The sequence below is a fragment of the Chiloscyllium punctatum genome, chromosome 19 (genome assembly GCF_047496795.1).
Source record: "Chiloscyllium punctatum isolate Juve2018m chromosome 19, sChiPun1.3, whole genome shotgun sequence".
NCBI lineage: Eukaryota > Metazoa > Chordata > Chondrichthyes > Orectolobiformes > Hemiscylliidae > Chiloscyllium > Chiloscyllium punctatum.
Genome location: NC_092757.1, coordinates 20,973,434 through 20,990,343, shown reverse-complemented (window position 1 = coordinate 20,990,343; position 16,910 = coordinate 20,973,434).

The window sequence follows — 16,910 nt, the reverse complement described above, 5'->3', positions numbered from 1 at the left end:
GAATAGATATGGCCCGTTCATTGCATCCTGACTATTACATAGGAATATAAGGAACCCAGTCAAACACGTTCAGCTGTTAAACAGGAACCGAGGGGTTGCCCAGTCAGATTCTTGAGCTTCTCCCATGGTATCAGGAGGTGGCCATTCAGCCATTCCATGCCCTTATACAGAAATAGGACGATGTTATTGACGATACAACATGAGAAACCAATGAAAAGGAGACTGCACGGGTAGAATGCTCCATGTCGTTCCGCCTGGCTCCATTGTTAATGGTACACAATGTGGTGTGCTCATGGTGAGGAGGGAGGACATCTCCCAGAAGGCAGGCTGGTATTCCTTATGGAGGTCAAAAGCTGTTGGGATTGCTAAATTTTTCAGGAGCTAGGCCTTGCAGCTGCTGACAGATTTGTGAACAAGGTGACGTTCAGTGCAAGATAACACACCAACTGCACATTGAGACAGTGAGAGTTCATTCAGACCCTGGAGCTCTCGCTTAACCAACATGGGAGCTCCACAGAAGTGCATAAATCACCAAGAAACACTTACCCCCGGCAAAATATAATTTCCCATGACATAAATGTCTTTCTCTGGACATATTGTGTGTTTGTCCATAATCTTCAAGTTTCAATGCAGTCAACTTTTATTCTCTCACCATGCTGCAAATTAAACATTCATCTCATTCACACTCTCTTCATGTTACCATCAGCCCAGAGATTATTCTGATAAAACAGTTTTGCACTGCCTCTGTGACAAGGAGATCATTGAATTATAAAAGAGAGAAAGGAGAGACAATAGTCCAAATACTGCCTCAACAACACTCCACAACTCCTACACATGATTCATTTTGTAATGAAGGCTGCTATTTCATTTCCTGTCATCATCAATGGATGCCTTGCATGAATTCTGTTCGTGACTTGTGGCCAAGGACATTCTGATCCTTTTTGCCAAAAGCATTTCACAAACTTTCACCTGGTAATAAATACAACATGAAAAGGAATGTAACTGTTGCTCACATTCGAATCACTTCTTTGTGTTACAAATAGCGGTGTTCCAAGCACTGATACTGGCGATACCCAATCAGTCGTGACGTTCTGTCCAAGGGAGGACGCTAGTCTCTGTGTTCTCTCCAGCATCCAATTCTCAGTCCATGTAGGACACCTCCCCCTTACCAAAGGACTGTAACTTTCTTCACTCATCTGTGTGCAACCGCGTCAACCTTCTTCTGAAATTAAAAATACACCGTTCCCACTTGTCCTCTCTCATAGATGTCACAACCAACATCCTCCATAAACTCCAGTATGTTTTTCAATAGTAGTTTTCCTGCCCTGAATCTGGTTGACGCTGGTCAAACATAACATTGCTCTTCAATGATCTATTTATGATTAATTACAAAAATTGCTCATAGTTTCCTCACTAATGATATAAACCTATCCCCCAGTTGGTTTTCTGTTTTCATTCTCCGTCCTGTTGTAAATATGTGTAGTCAAAGTGGCTGCTTTCCAGTCTGTGGGATCCATTACAGAGCTTTGACCTCCATCATATAATTGCAGAAAAGGCAGGAAAGAAGGAGGGCATTGACCCATCGCGCCTGCACTAGCTCCGAAAAGAGTTATACAGCAATCTCAATTCTCAAACCCTATCTCTGTAGCCCTCTAAATTCATCACTCATCTTGTCCAGCAGCTTACCAAACTTCAACACAATGACTTTTTTCCAGTACTTCGACTTTACTATTTCTAAATTTCTTAATTTCCTCACTTTTGCTAGTAATCCTGTTTCTAATATTTCCAAAAAGGTTTTAGGTTGCTTCTTCTGTTTAGACAGAACCAATGTATTCACCTCACTGGATAGAGGTAGCCTCTGTCACCTCGTGCATACGTGAGATGATGGGACTCTGGCAAAATGGATCTGTCTCCTACACCTGCCTGGCAAATTCTAGAATCAAAATGGTTGATGGACATTTTGAATATAGTCCTCTCCCTAGTGTGAGACTGCACAGCTCTGTGACCTACTCATTGTTGAAATAAACTGGCTTCAGTCTTTGCACCTGGGAAAGGTATACCATTGGTAAATATTTGTGGAAATCTCAGAAAGGATAATGCAGTGCTCTGCTCCTCCCTATGCATTCTCTGCAGACCCAGATACACTATAAAATCTATCCTCATACCTTGCACAGAGTAGGAACACCAGGCTCTCTGGTCTCCCTGAATGAATGCAGCAGCTGACAACACAAATCCAAGGAAACCATCCAAAGAGCCTACACTGACTTTCCAATGTCAGGAGCAAGTCAGTGCTTGTATGTATGGCACACCCACTCAGTGTTGAAAATGCCTACCTCTCCTCAGTTTGTATTCCTGGCTGATAAACTGTTACATTTATCTGCAGTCCCTGATGTAAAAATAGTTCTGCTCTCGTGGAAATCGTTGACAATGTAACTGCACAATTACCTGTACATCAGTCACGATAATAGCAACACCGCTATTGATGGTGGAGATACTGGGGTGGTGATGGTCGAGCAGTATTTTCCCGAGACTGTAAATTCGGAGATTTCCACAATTATTTCCCAATGGTATACCTTTCCCAGGAAATGACCCAAACCCAGACATCAATCCCGCCACATCAGACATGGCATTTGAATTCAATAAAATATTTGGAATTATCAATGTAATGAAATATTGATGGGTGCCAAAATTAAGAACATCTGGCTCACTCATCTCCTTCAGGGAAAGAAACTTGATTTCTTCACGGGTCTGGCCTGCATGTGATTCCAGGCCGTCAGCAGTGGTCGTCTCACAAATTACCTTTGAAGTGTCCATTTCAGACATTCGGTGAGAGCACTACAAGGTCTCAAAGAAGTGAAACCAGGCAGACTGAGCCACTGCCAGTCTACACCACGTCGATGTGCAGTGGTTCAGAGAAGCAGTTCCCCAGCACCTTCTCAAACGTGACTCGAAAAGTGAAATAAATGCAAACCCAGCCGATAACACCCATGTCCCATTAATGAAGAAAAGAAGATGACCACACTCAGGATGGAGTGATAGAGGGGACAGAACTCACTTGAAACAGGGTCTTGGATATATATTTACATGGGCATGATACTCAGGAATATGGGAAAAGGTGAAAAATAAATGAAAATGATCTCCCAATTTATTTCCATACCAGCTGATTATCCACAGTCCCTTTGTTTATTTTTTTTCTCGATGTCTTTATTTCTCCACATATTGAACTCAATCAACGAACACACATTGCACAATTTCCCAGTTACGTCCAGATCTGTTGCATGGTGAGTGGACTCAAAATGCTGACTCTGTTTTTCTCTCGACCGAGGCTACCAAACCTGCTCCGTTTCCCCATCACTCTGTTTCTTTTTTGTTTCAGAACCACAGTATTTTTCTTTGTTTGACTTAACCTTTAGTTTTGCCATTTTATGGGACATTGGCCCATTGAGTCCACACTGACACTCTGCAGAGCGTTGCAAGCCAGACCCACCTCAAACCCGATTCCTGCATTTCCCATGGCTAACCCGCCCCCTACCCTGTTCCTGCGTCTCCCATAACTAACACATTTCGCTGCACATGATGGGTAATTTAGCATGGTCAATCTACTGAAGCTGTGTGCATTGTGGGAGGAAACTGAACCTGACAGACCTGTATAATAACATGAAAGGTATGAGCAGAGTGAACAGACAGCAGCTGTTCCCCTTCGTCAAAGGGTTAAAAATAAGGGAGAACACGTTTAAATTGAAAAACAAGACACTAATAGAGGATTTGTTGAATCTATTTTGAACCCAGACGATGGTTTGTATCTAGAATGCATTGCCTGAGAGGATGGATAAAGAAGGAAACCACACAAACTTTACAAAGCACTTATATCAGCACTGGATGATGCAGATTCGATGGGCCTTGTCTTTATAACATGATTTCGTGTGGTATCAGTCATGAAAGCTCTGATATATTCTGAAGCAGCAGCCAATGGGACTTGTTGGTTTGTTCATTCGAACTGTGCTCAGTAAGTCGTGAGATTACAAACCAGTATCAGCCCATGGAGTATCAGCATTAACTCAACATTGGACAGTCCAACCATTTCTGAAAACATCCAGGATAATTCACATGCTCAGTGCAAGAAACCTCCAAGGACAGCACCAACATTATTACAGCTATTTGACACCATTATTTTAAGGACACCAATAACATAGAAACAGACTTCCCTTCATTATTATAGAAACTTCTTGTGAAAGTTGTTGTTTCTCTGAAGAATAATAAATTCCTTCTCATATATTTGTATTGATGAAGAACCTGTTCTTGTGCGAGCTGTTTATTACAGTGTGGTGGATTGGGTAACACTCCATCCACCACCATTAATATTTACTCCCAGCCAAACCGGCGCATGGGATGCACAGCTGGCACTCCTTCTCAACAGCCACTTGGATGGACCAACACCAACAATGGAACGTCTCAAGGGCAATTAATGCTGGTCTAGCTCCATTAAAATCCCAAATGAACTAAAAAGAGACCAATCGATTTTCTAATAATTATTAAACAATGAGGACATTTTGTTGATCTGATGAATTTGTCGCTGTCATTGAAATTGTGTGATCTATTTCCGTGAAATCATTTCGTGCATATTTTGGAAGAACAAAAAAAGCTCAGGTCACAGATACACGGTAACGCATAATTTAAATGCAAAATGCCAAGGAATAGTAGGGTATCGATCTTCAGGTAACTGGGAATAACGTAGCTTGGTGTTTTCTGGCTGGCGTAGTTGCATTTGCTGAAGGGCCGGTTTGTATGCTGTATGACTCTATCACTTTAATTGTTGGAAACATAGAATGGGGTCTCACTATTTTCAAAGCTTATGCGCATCAGATAGGGAGGAATACAATCTCCAAGGGCCCACAGGATTTGAAGCTATATCATCCTCCCTTCACTATTAAATTGTTAAGAACCCCGTTTCTCTCTTTGTAACATTCCTGTTAGTGTTCCGGCACCACAAGACTCTCTGGGGTTTATCACCATATTCTAAATAGAAATTAAACACCGACGACAGAATGCTGGCCTTGCTAATGAAACGCATCTCTCAAGAACAAATTAAAGGAATCTGACCCAATCAGATTGCTACAGCAGTTTCAAGCGAGGCTTTCCCTTTGTCCTATGCTCCTGACGTCTCTACAAAATCATGAATACTTCCTGAATGCTTTTGAGTGCCGTATAAAAGTCACATATGGAAAGCTGTGTCCAATAACCTGAAAGGAAAAGTCTTCTTGTTCATGATAATCGTGTCATTTTTTTTTCAGTAACTGAAGACAACAGAAATGTAGAAACTAGCATCAGGAGTAAGGAATAAAAACAGCTCCGTCATGCAATAAGGTCGTGGATGATATGATTGTGACCTCGATCGCACATTTCTGCTTTGCCTTTACAATGTTAGTACGTCATTCTTAGTCAAGATTCTGCCTGCTTCTGCCTCAGGAATATTCAAAGGCTTATTCTTCAACGCTATCTGGGAAGAGAATTCCACAAAGACACAACACAATGAGATGATTACACCGAATCGCCATCTTCTTAACAGAGACATGCTTCAGTTTTATAATCCATCCAATCACAGTAATCTCTCACACAAGCTGAAACATTGTTTCAGAATTCAACTTGAAAGACTACTTGGAATATTCTGGGGTTAAACAAAATCACATCTTGTTCACCTAAAGCTCAGCAGATCCAGGGCCAGTCAATCCATTATTTCCTCCATAAATATACGCTCCTCCCAGGAGCCAGCTGAGTAAATCTTCTATGGATTGCATTTCATATCGTTGTGGCCATTGCTCTCTCGATGTGGTTACACCACTACCTTGTAGATCTGTAGAAAATCGCACCTACATTTAAATGTATTCTGTTTCAGAAAGTTTCAATATTTATCTTTCTTCCCTAAAAAAGTTGAGATGAACACGTAAAGTTTTTATTTTGTAATCCAGGTGCCCGGTTCCTCTGTGCCTAAAGCCAATCTCTCCATTGAAATAATACACTACGTTTCCATTCAACCCGCCAATATCTTTGAGCACAGACACATTTTTCCTACTATGTTCCATATACCAATATTTGCCGGTTCACTTGTCACAACCTATATCTCTTTATAGAGTCGTGTCCTCTTCATAGCTTCCTTCTCTAGCAGTTTCAACAGTTTGTATTCTTCTCTAATACAGACAGATTATTTGGCCAAAGAAACGCACTGAGGCGACATTTCAAAGTAATATGAAAAGAAATATTTTTACTCCATGTTCAAACTATAAATTTGAGACAAAGCTACAGAGTTTTGCAGTCCCATCACTCAGTTACCATTACTCAAAATGGGGTCAAATAGTGTGGAATGTGTGTGGTTAGAATTGAGGAACGACAAAGGTGTAAAACCATAGTTGGAGTAATGTGCTGGCCTTTGAATCGTGGTCAGGGGCTGGGGCGCATGATAGACCAGGAGATAGAAAAGATATGTAGGAAAGGCAAAGTTACAGTGAGTGTGGGGGTTTAAATATGCAGGTGGATTGGGAAAATCAGACTGGTCGTGGTTTGCAAGGAAATGAATGTGTGGAATGTCTATGAGATGGCTTTTTGAAGCAGCTTATGGTGCAGGCAACACACGAACGGGCCGTACCGGATTTAGTGTTGTGCAGTGAGGCAGACTTGAGAAGGAAGCTTAAGGTGAAGGAGGCAGAGATGCTAATATGATTGAACCTAAACTTCAATTTGAGAGGGAGAAAGTAGAATTGTAGTTAAGATTACAGCTGTACAAAGGCACCGACAAAGACATGAGGGAAGAGCTGGGTATAATTGACTGGGAGAGGAGCCTAGCAGTAAAGACTGTGGAACAGTAATGGCGGGAGTTTCTAGGAGCAAATTAGGAGTCACAGCAAAGGTTCATCCCGAGGTTTTAGATGCATTGTACAGGGAGGATGAGGCATCCGTGGATGGCTGGGGAATGCATGGCTAGAGTAAAAGCAAAAGAGAAAGCAGATAACATGGCAAATGATAGTGGGAAGCCAGAGGATTGGGAAGCTTACAAAGAGGAACAGAGGGCAACAAAATAAGAAATAAGGACGGAGAAGATTAAATATGACGATAAATTATTCAGTGATATAACTGATGACTATAAGAGTCTCTTTAGATAAATAAAGGGCAAAAAAGAGAAGCAGAAGTGGATATTGGGGCACTGGAAAATGACACTGGAGAAATAGGAGTAGTATGGAACAAATAATAGATGAGAAACTGAATAATTATTTCATGTCAGATTTCACGGCGGAAGACATGAATAATATCACAAAAATTCAAGAGATTGAGGAGGCAGAGCTGATTAGGTGAAGTTGCTCGAAAAACGAAATGGGTAAATGAGCTGGATGGAGACATTAATGGGGATCTTCCAGAAATCTTTGGAATCAGGGAGGGTCCCAGGAGACGAAAAAATTGTGAACGTGACACCCTATTTCTTTTTTAATAAAAAGAAGATTTTTGATTTTTTTTACAAAATTATAAAAATAGTACAAACTAGTGCATTCTGCTTTACAATATAATACCAACCCCAATATAGAATTTAAAAACAAACTCCTAATCTATTCTCCAAGCTAGCAAACCAAAAAATTGGATATACTATATTACTAAAAATAAGCAAAAGGAGAAAAGAAAGTAAATAAGTAAATAAATAAATAGATGCAGTTATTTTAAAGATTATATTAAGTCATAACAGAACCCATATTGATACAAGATTCCTCCTCCAGGGCCCCCGAACCAGCCAGAACCATCCCAACGGCTAAACAAAGGCTCTGAACAATGTGGCCGATATATCTGTGTCAATGTCGTTCAAAAAGGGCTGCCATGTTCTATAAAATAATTCCGTCTTTTGGTGCACCATATTCGCCAGGAGGTCAAGGGAGATATATTCCATGACTATCTTGTGCCAGTTTGAATGTCCTAGGGGACCTTCGGATATCCAATTCACGAAAATGTTTTTTCGCCGGACAAAAGGAAAGGATAATGAATAATTTCCTCCTGTATACATCCAAAGAAGGGAAATGTGGGGAGCCCAAAAGTAGTCGCACTGGGCCCCACCCAATCTCCGTACCCAAAACCTTTGCCAAGGCATTCGCTACTCTGTCCGAATACATGCAGTTCTTATGGCATGTCCATAGACAATGCGTGAGAGTACTAACTTCTATTTTGCATGTAGGACACATTGGAGATACTCCTGCCTTGAACTTTGCAAGTCACTCAGGTGCCATCTGAGCCCAATGACGTATCTTGAATTGGATAGCCTGAGTTCTGTTACAGATATACATCTTGCTGGCGTTTTCCCAGACGTCCTCCCACATCTCTGCGGTGATTTCCACCCCTAATACCTGACTCTAGGTTTTATATAACCGTTCCATGTCGTTTCATACCTTATTACATTGTTTGTGGTAGAGAGTACTGACCGCAGACGCACCTATCAGCCGAAGCACCTACATTTCCCTACCTGATTTATATGGATTAATTATCAATGTTGTCTTCTTTTGTATAAAGTCTCGTATTTGAAAATATTGAAAAAGATCTTTACTAGGCAGCCCAAATTTCTGACGCAACTGTTTGCAGGACATCATGACATCCCCATTGAACAGATCTCCCAAACCGGAGATACTTCTGGACTCCCAGGTTCTGAACACAGCATCAGTCAGCCCTGGCTGGAATCCCAAACTTCCCACAGTCGGGGTACAGGGGGAAGGAGTTTTGTCGGTTACCCTCATCCTGTCGCATTATCCTCCAGACTTTAATTGTATTTAATAAAATAGGATTTTTACAATGATCATAATAACTCCCATCTTGTCCATAAATAGTAAATTGATCAGGGAATATTTTGGTTGGGAGGCCTCAGTATCGAACCAGATTTATTGTGGGTCATAAGAGACCCCCATCAGCTACATTGGATAATAGAGAGCTCAATTAGTAACTCCTGAAATCCGGAAAATCCAACCCACCCCTTACTTGTGGAAGCTGTAGCTTTTCTAATTTAATAAGGTACCGTCTATGATTCCAAATAAAGGAGCCGAGCCAACCATAAAGCTTACATAGCGCCTGTCTCGGCAGCATCAGTGGGAGCATTCTCATATCGTATAAAAAGCGAGGTAGGATGTTCATGTTGAACAAATCTATTCTACCTAGCCAGGATATCGGGAGATCTTCCCAGCGTTGAATGTCCTATCATATTTTGTCCAATAAATGTGTGTAAGTGACTTTATACAGCTGACCAAATGCGGGAGTATTAAAAATACCTAAGTAAAGAAAAACTCCTAGTTACCACCGAAAGGCAAAACGGGATTCATCCGGAAAATTGGATATACTGGCATGACCTCCCAGTGGCATGGCCTCTGATTTCACAAAATTTATTTTATAATCTGAGAACATGCCAAATAATTTAATCACTTGAATTAAGCGGGACACAGATGTCAATGGATTATTTAAGAGAAGGAGGACATCATCCGCAGGGAGAATAATTTTTTGCTTACCCAAGACATCCTCCGGAGACATTATATTATGGTCTGCTCGTATAGCTTCCGCCAACGGCTCAATGACTAGAGTAAACAATAATGATGAGAGAGGGCATTCCTGACGACAATCTCTGCCAAACGCGAAAGCTATCTGAACTTAAACCGTGGTGATCACCGCTGCTTTGGGGATCATTATATAATACTGTAACCCATTTAGTAAAGATCTCTCCATCACCAAACCATTCCAACGTATAAACGAGCTAAGGTCATTCTACCCGATCGAATGCCTTCTCTGCCTCTAGGGACACAACTAATCCCGGCATCGCTCCCTGCTGGCAGGCTTGGACCATATTTAAGAATCTTCTAATATTATTAGTTGATCTGCGACCCTTTATAAACCCCATCTGGCCTTCTTCAATAATGAATGGTAAAACTCTCTCCAGTCTTAATAACAACACTTTTGAGAGAATTTTAAAATCCACACTCACCAAGGATATAGGTCTGTGTGAAGAGCAGTCATCTGGGGCCTTTTCCTGATTCAGAATGAGAGAAATATTTGCTTCTCTCAGAGAAGGTGAGAGGCAGCCCTGACTATGTGAGTAATTATGCATATTTATAAGTAGCCCAAACAATTCACCAATCAATTAATTATGGAACTCAGCCTGGAATCCATCTGGTCTGGGCGCTTTGCCATTCTGGAGCTGACTCACAGCCAACTGTATTTCCTGGGGTTCTAGGGGGGGACATTCAAGAACAACACCTGAAACCAGGTTTGGCACGGGAGGGCAAGATTTGTTTTAAATAAATACTCTATGTTCGTTGTTCTATCCTCACTGCCCTGTGACCGATACAATTCGAAATAGAACTTTCTAAAGTCTGCATTGATCTTTTGTACGATCACAAGTCAGGGTACCAGCACTCTATCTAAAGGTGTAATAACTTGGGGAGTCTTTTTTCTTTCTGGCAAGGTATGCTAGATACCTGCCAGGCTTGTCACCATATTCAAATAATCTCTGCTTCGCAAGTAATAGCTCGCTCTTTGCTTTTTGAGTAAGTGTGGGATTCAAGGTTGCTCTAAGGGCTGTGATCAGCTGTAGTTTATTAATGGAGGGTCTATCCACATACGCTATCTCAGGTGCCTTCAGGCGAGCCTCGAGCAGACCCTGTTGTTTTCAATTCTGTCTTTTCTGGGTCACAAAATATGAGATAATCAAGCCTCACACATATGCCTTAGCAGTTTCCCACATCACCGACGGGTTACTGGCCGTGCCTGAGTTGATGTCACTGAAGGTTTTAAATTCCTGCGAGAAATATTTTAGGAACATAATCCCCTTCAATAGGAAAGGGTCCATATGACAATGTCGGGAAGCTATCTCATCATCACTATTCTTAACCTCCATATATACTGTGGCTTGGTCGGAAATAGATACATTACCTACTTCACAAAACAATATTGAGTTCAAAAGGATCGAGGGGACAGAAACATATCCATTCCGGTATGGCATTTGAGTAGCTTAGAATAAAAAGTAAAGTCTCTAGCCTCCCGGTGAAGACACGTCCACACATCTACCAGCCCCAACTCACTACTCAGATCCGCCAACTGCCTAGATCTCAAAGCTATGCCCGCAGGGCTCTTACGTATTCTAAGAGAGTGGGGAATGAAGTAGCAGATGGAGTACAACTTGGGAAAGTACGAGGTAGAAGAGAGGTATGGACTATTTTATGACTGAGTAGAAAATTCAGAAGGCTGGAGTACAAAGAGTTTCGTGACTTCCAGTCCAGGATTGTCTTACGGTAAACGTGCAAGTTGAGTCAGTAGTTAGGGAGGTGTTGCATCTGCCGCTGAGTGTCTTTGAAATCTTATATTCAGTAAAAGAACTGAGTCAACTCTTAAAAACAATAATATTTGTTTATTGATCACAATAAATATTAGAACAATGAATCGTATTAAAACATAATATAAAACACTACAATCTATCTTACGGTTTAACGTAACTTTGGATGATCACATACCACCCCACTAGAAGTTGATCGGATTCCACGTGGTGAAGCCTTCTTGTTCTTTTTTAGATTAGATTAGATTACTTACAGTGTGGAAACAGGCCCTTCGGCCCAACAAGTCCACACCGCCCCGCCGAAGCGTAACCCACCCATACCCCTAAATCTACATCTACATCTACCCCTTACCTAACACTACGGGTAATTTAGCATGACCAATTCACCTGGCCGGCACATCTTTGGATTGTGGGAGGAAACTGGAGCACCCGCAGAAAACCCACGCAGACACGGGGAGAATGTGCAAACTCCACACAGTCAACTGCCTGAGGCAGGAATTGAACCCGGGTCTCCAGCGCTGTGAGGCAGCAGTGCTAACCACTGTGCCACCGTGCCGCCCACGGTGGGTATTGCAGGTGTCTACTCTTTCAGTGGTTATTCTCGAGTTACTTCTCCCTGAGGGGTTTTGCGTTGATTCTTATCCTTCCAGTTCCTCACGTCTTTTTGGGAGGGTATGGATGATCTGCCAATGGAATGATCAGGTTCATTTATCCGGATCAATCAGTCCCAACCTGGGGTTGTCACATTAATGGCCCAAGGGCGAATTTGCATTGCCCCATTCAGGTCCAACATCAGGTTGGCGTTACAGGGTCTGTAGCGGTCAGGTTTGTTCGCAAACCATATATGGGTAGCTGCAGCCTGTCTGAATTCTGCAGCATGTGGATTAACAGAGAGACTTTAATCAAGGCTGGGATCCATTTCCCAGCATGCTTTAATCATTGTTCGTATTTGTAACTCAATGGTAAATTTATTATTCTCCATCGTAAGATTATTATTTCAGGTGGCCCGTCTAGTCAGAAAGGCGAATAGAGTGATGACATTTCTTTCTTGAATATTAAAGCAGCGATGGATTTCTGAGGCTCCAAAAGACTCAAGTCATATCACATTTGGAGTATTGTGTACCGTTTTGGAGCATTGTGTGCCACCGCGGAACGTGTTCAGGGGAGCTTCATGAGAATGGTCCTCGGAATGAAAAGCTTAACATGTGACGTCTCTGTGTCTACGCTCACTAGAGTTTATAAGGATGAAAGAGATCTAACTGAATCGGACAGGATACTGGTTGCCTGGTCAGAGTAGATGTTGGGAAGATGCTTCCACTGTTCGGAGAGAAAGGACACAAGGACATAACCTGAAAGTCAAGAAAAGATCTTTTAGTACGAAGATAAAGAGAAACGTCTTCAGCCTAAGATTGGTGAGTCTATGGTTAAGGATGGCAGTTTCGTTCCCTAAAGGGCATCAGTGAATCAGGTGAGTTTTGCTTGGCAATCGATTCATAACCACCATCAGTCTCTTAATTCCAGATTTGAAGTCAAGCTCCGCCACTTGTTATGGCAGGACTTGAACCCAGGTCACTCGAACATTGTCTAGGTTTATCACATAAGAATTCAGCCATACCACCAAGAGGCCACTGACTTACCCAATCCTCCACAGTGGAACTAACGTGTGCACTATGACATGCCCTGTGATTTGCCTTCAAGTTATCCTGGACTTCCTTATCAAGGTATGGATGATTTTTCTCCGTTATTCAATTCCTCTTCGGTCTTCAGTATCTCCCTAATTTTTTTGCCAAATTTCTTCAACTGTCCTGCCTTTGACAGTTCTTTTCTCCCCGCAGTCCACCCAGACCAAAACCTTTCTTAGGTCATAATTTTTATAATTGCCTAACACTAAAACTCACATGTTTGACTCAGTCTTCACTCTTTCAATCTGAATGTGAAACCCCAGCAAGTTGTGGTTACCCTTTCCGAGGCAAAGCTCATCCACCAATCCTTCCATGTTACATAATATCAAATCTAAATCAGCCCTTTCTCTGGTTGGTTCCATGACGTCCTGCTCTCAGAAATAATCTCTCATACACTCCATGAATCTTTATTCGAGGATAGCCTTGTCAAGTTGATAAATTGAGTCTATTTGCATGCTAAAACCATCCATAGTTACTGTTGTGCCCGGGTTTCAGACTCTCACTCTTTTCAACCTCAGAAGTACTTTGGGGGGGACGGTGGCTGAAAATTGCACTTCCCAAGAGGTTTCTTCTCTTGCCTTTTATTGGCACTGAGACAGATTTCAAATATGTTTTGGCACAAAACACTTTGAAATGGTCTGAGTTCCCACTCGCATGAACAAATGTTTATTTTCTTAACACTAACCACATTTCACAGTAAATATCGAGGATTTAAGAGGGCTAAAAGTGGTCATGAGATATCTTTACCAAACAGGGTTGAGGAAAATCCTAAAAACCTTCATTCATATATCAGGAACTAAAGGGTAACTAGAGAAATGTTTGGCCTACACAGGAACAAAGGACAAAAGTCATGCGTTGAGTCATAGAAAATGGGTTAGATTCTTCATGAGTACTTTGCATTTGTATTCACCAAGGAGAGGGACATGATGGATATTGAGGTTTTGGATAGATCAGTGAGTACTCTGGGTCAAGTCGACAGAAAGAGGGAGGACGTTTCGCATATTCTAAAAGGTATTAAGGTTGACAAGTCCCCAGGTCCAGATGAGATCGACCACACATTTCTGAGGAAAATGAGTGAGGAAATAACTGGGGCTTCAACATATATCTTTGCAGGATCGTTGAACATGGGAGATGGCCCAGAGGACTGGAGAATTGCGAATGTTGTCCACTCGTTTAAGAAAGATAGCGGGGATAATACAGGTAATTGTAGACCGGCGGAGTCTGACATCAGTGGTAGGGAAGTGACTGGAGAATATACTGAGGGACTTGTGTAAGGCGTTTTATTAGATTCTACATGGTAGGCTGATGGAGAAGATGATGTCACATGGGGTTCAGGGTGTTTTATCCAGATGGATAGAGAACTAGCTGTGCAAAGGAGACAGAGAGTAGTTGTGGAAGGGGATTTCTGAAAATGGTGAACTATGACTAGTGGTGTGCAACAGCGATCCATGCTGGGACCACTGATGTTTGTGATATATATTAATGTATTGGAAGAAGGTATTGGTCGCCTGATTAGCAATCTTACCGATGGCACCAGGATTGGTGGAGTACCAGCTGGCGAAGGGGACTGTCAGAAGAATGCAGATAGTTTGGAAAGAACGGCACAGAAATGGCAACTGGAGGAAAATCTGTGCAAATGCGAGGCAATGCATTAAGGACGATCGAATTCAAGAGCGAACAATACAGTAAATGGAAAAGTCCTGGGGAAAATTGATGTACAGCAAGATCTGGGTGTTCAGGTCCATTGTTTCCTGAAGGTGGCGATGCAGGTCAGTAAAGTGGTCAAGAAGGCATATGGCATGCTTTCTTTAATTGGATCAGTGATTGAGTACAAGCGCTGGCAGGTCACGTGACAGTTCATTGGGCTTTGGCATATATCTGGTCACCACATTCCTAAAAGTATGTGGATGCTTTGAATAGAGTGTAGAGTAGGTTCACCAGGATGTTGCCTGGTATGGAGGGTGCTGGTTATGAAGTAAGATTGAGTAGATTAGGGTTATTTAATGATAAAGACAATGGTTGAGGGGGAACCTGATTGAGGTATACAAAATCAATAGAGATAGAGACACGGTGGATAGCAAGAAGCTTTTTCCCCAGATTGTGGAACTCAATTACTAGAGATCATGAGTTCAAAGTGAGAGGGGAAATGTTTAGCGCAGATATATGTGAGAAGTTATTTACACATAGGGTGGTGGCAGCCTGGAACGTGTGATCAGCAGCGGTAGTAGGGGCAGGAACGATAGCGTTATCTAAGATGTATTTAGACAGAAACATCAATGGGCAGGGAGCAGAGGGACACTGACCCTTAGAAAATAGGTGGCAGTTTGAGAAAATAGGAGGATCTGGATCAGCACAGGCTAGGAGGGCCGAAGGGTCTGTTCTTGTGTTGGAATGTTCTTTGTTCTTTATCATTCATTCTAAAATAGCAAGTTTTCAACTTATTGTATGCTGCAATTTAATAATATAAACTATTTATATGACAGTGCATGTCAAATTATTGTCATTTCTAAATTCCAGTCACAGTGTCAAAGAGACACACAGCATGGAAACAGACTTTTCGGTCCAACTTGTCCATGCTGACTAGATATGCCAAACCTATCTAGTCCCACCTGCCAGCTCTCAGCCCATATCCCTCCAAACCCTTTCTATGCATATTCCCATCCAGACGCCTTTAAAATGTTGCAATTGCCCTAACCCTCATCACTTCCTCTGGCAGCTCATTCCATATACATATAACAATCTGTGTGAAAACGTTGCCCATTACGTCTCTTTTATATTTTCCCTTCCCAAACTAAACTCATGTCCTCTAGTTCTGGGCTCCCCCACACCAGGGAAAATACCTTGTCTATTTTCCCATTCATGCCCCTCATGATTTTTTACACCTCTATGAGGTCACCCCTAAGTCTTCACCGTTCCAACGATAATAGACCTAACCTATACAACCTCCAGCTATAGCTAAAATCTCCAACCTTGGCCACATCCTTGTAAATCTTTTCATAACCCTTTCAAGTTATACAACATCAGCCCGATAGGAAGGAGACCAGAATTGCACACAGTATTCCAAAAGTGGCCTAACCAATGTCCTGCACAACCGCAACACGAGCTTCCAACCACGCCACTCAATGTTATGACCAATTAAGGAAAGCACACCAAATGCCTTCTTCACTAACTTATCTGTCGGTGACTCCACATTCAAGGAACAATGAAACTGCATTCCAAGGTCTCTTTGCTCAGCAGCACTCCATTGGACCTCACAGTTAAGAATATTAGTCCTGCTAAATTTGCTTTCCCAAAATGCAGCATCTCGCATTTATCTAATTTAAACTCCATTTGCCACTCCTCAGCCCACAGGCCTATCTGATCAAGATCCTGTTGCAATCTGAGTAAACCTTCTTCGCTCTCCACTACACCTCCAATTTTGGCGTCATCTGCAAACTTACTAACTGTACCTCTTATAGTTAGATGCAAATCATTTATGTAAATGACAAAAAGCAGTGGACCCAGCACCGATCCTTGTTACACTCCACTGGCCACAAGCATGGCCAATTCACCTAACCTGCACATCTTTGTACTGTGGGAGGAAAATAGAGCAAACACGGGGAGAATTGGCAAACTCCACACAGAGAGTCGCCTGAGGCGAGAATTGAAACCGACTCTCAGAGGCAGCCGCGCTAACCACTGCGCCACCGTGCCGCCCCAACTCGAGCCTTTAGCTCTGGACTCCCTGCCACCAGTGAAAAGACATTGTCTATTTATTCAAGCGTGTGAAATGCTGAGGAAGGGAGTGCTTCTGGTCAAAGGCGAGGTGGAAGGGCATCTTGGTCGGAATTTATTATATTATTAAGATGCAACAGCAGCATTAACCAGCACTGAGCATAGGATCAGAAGAAGTT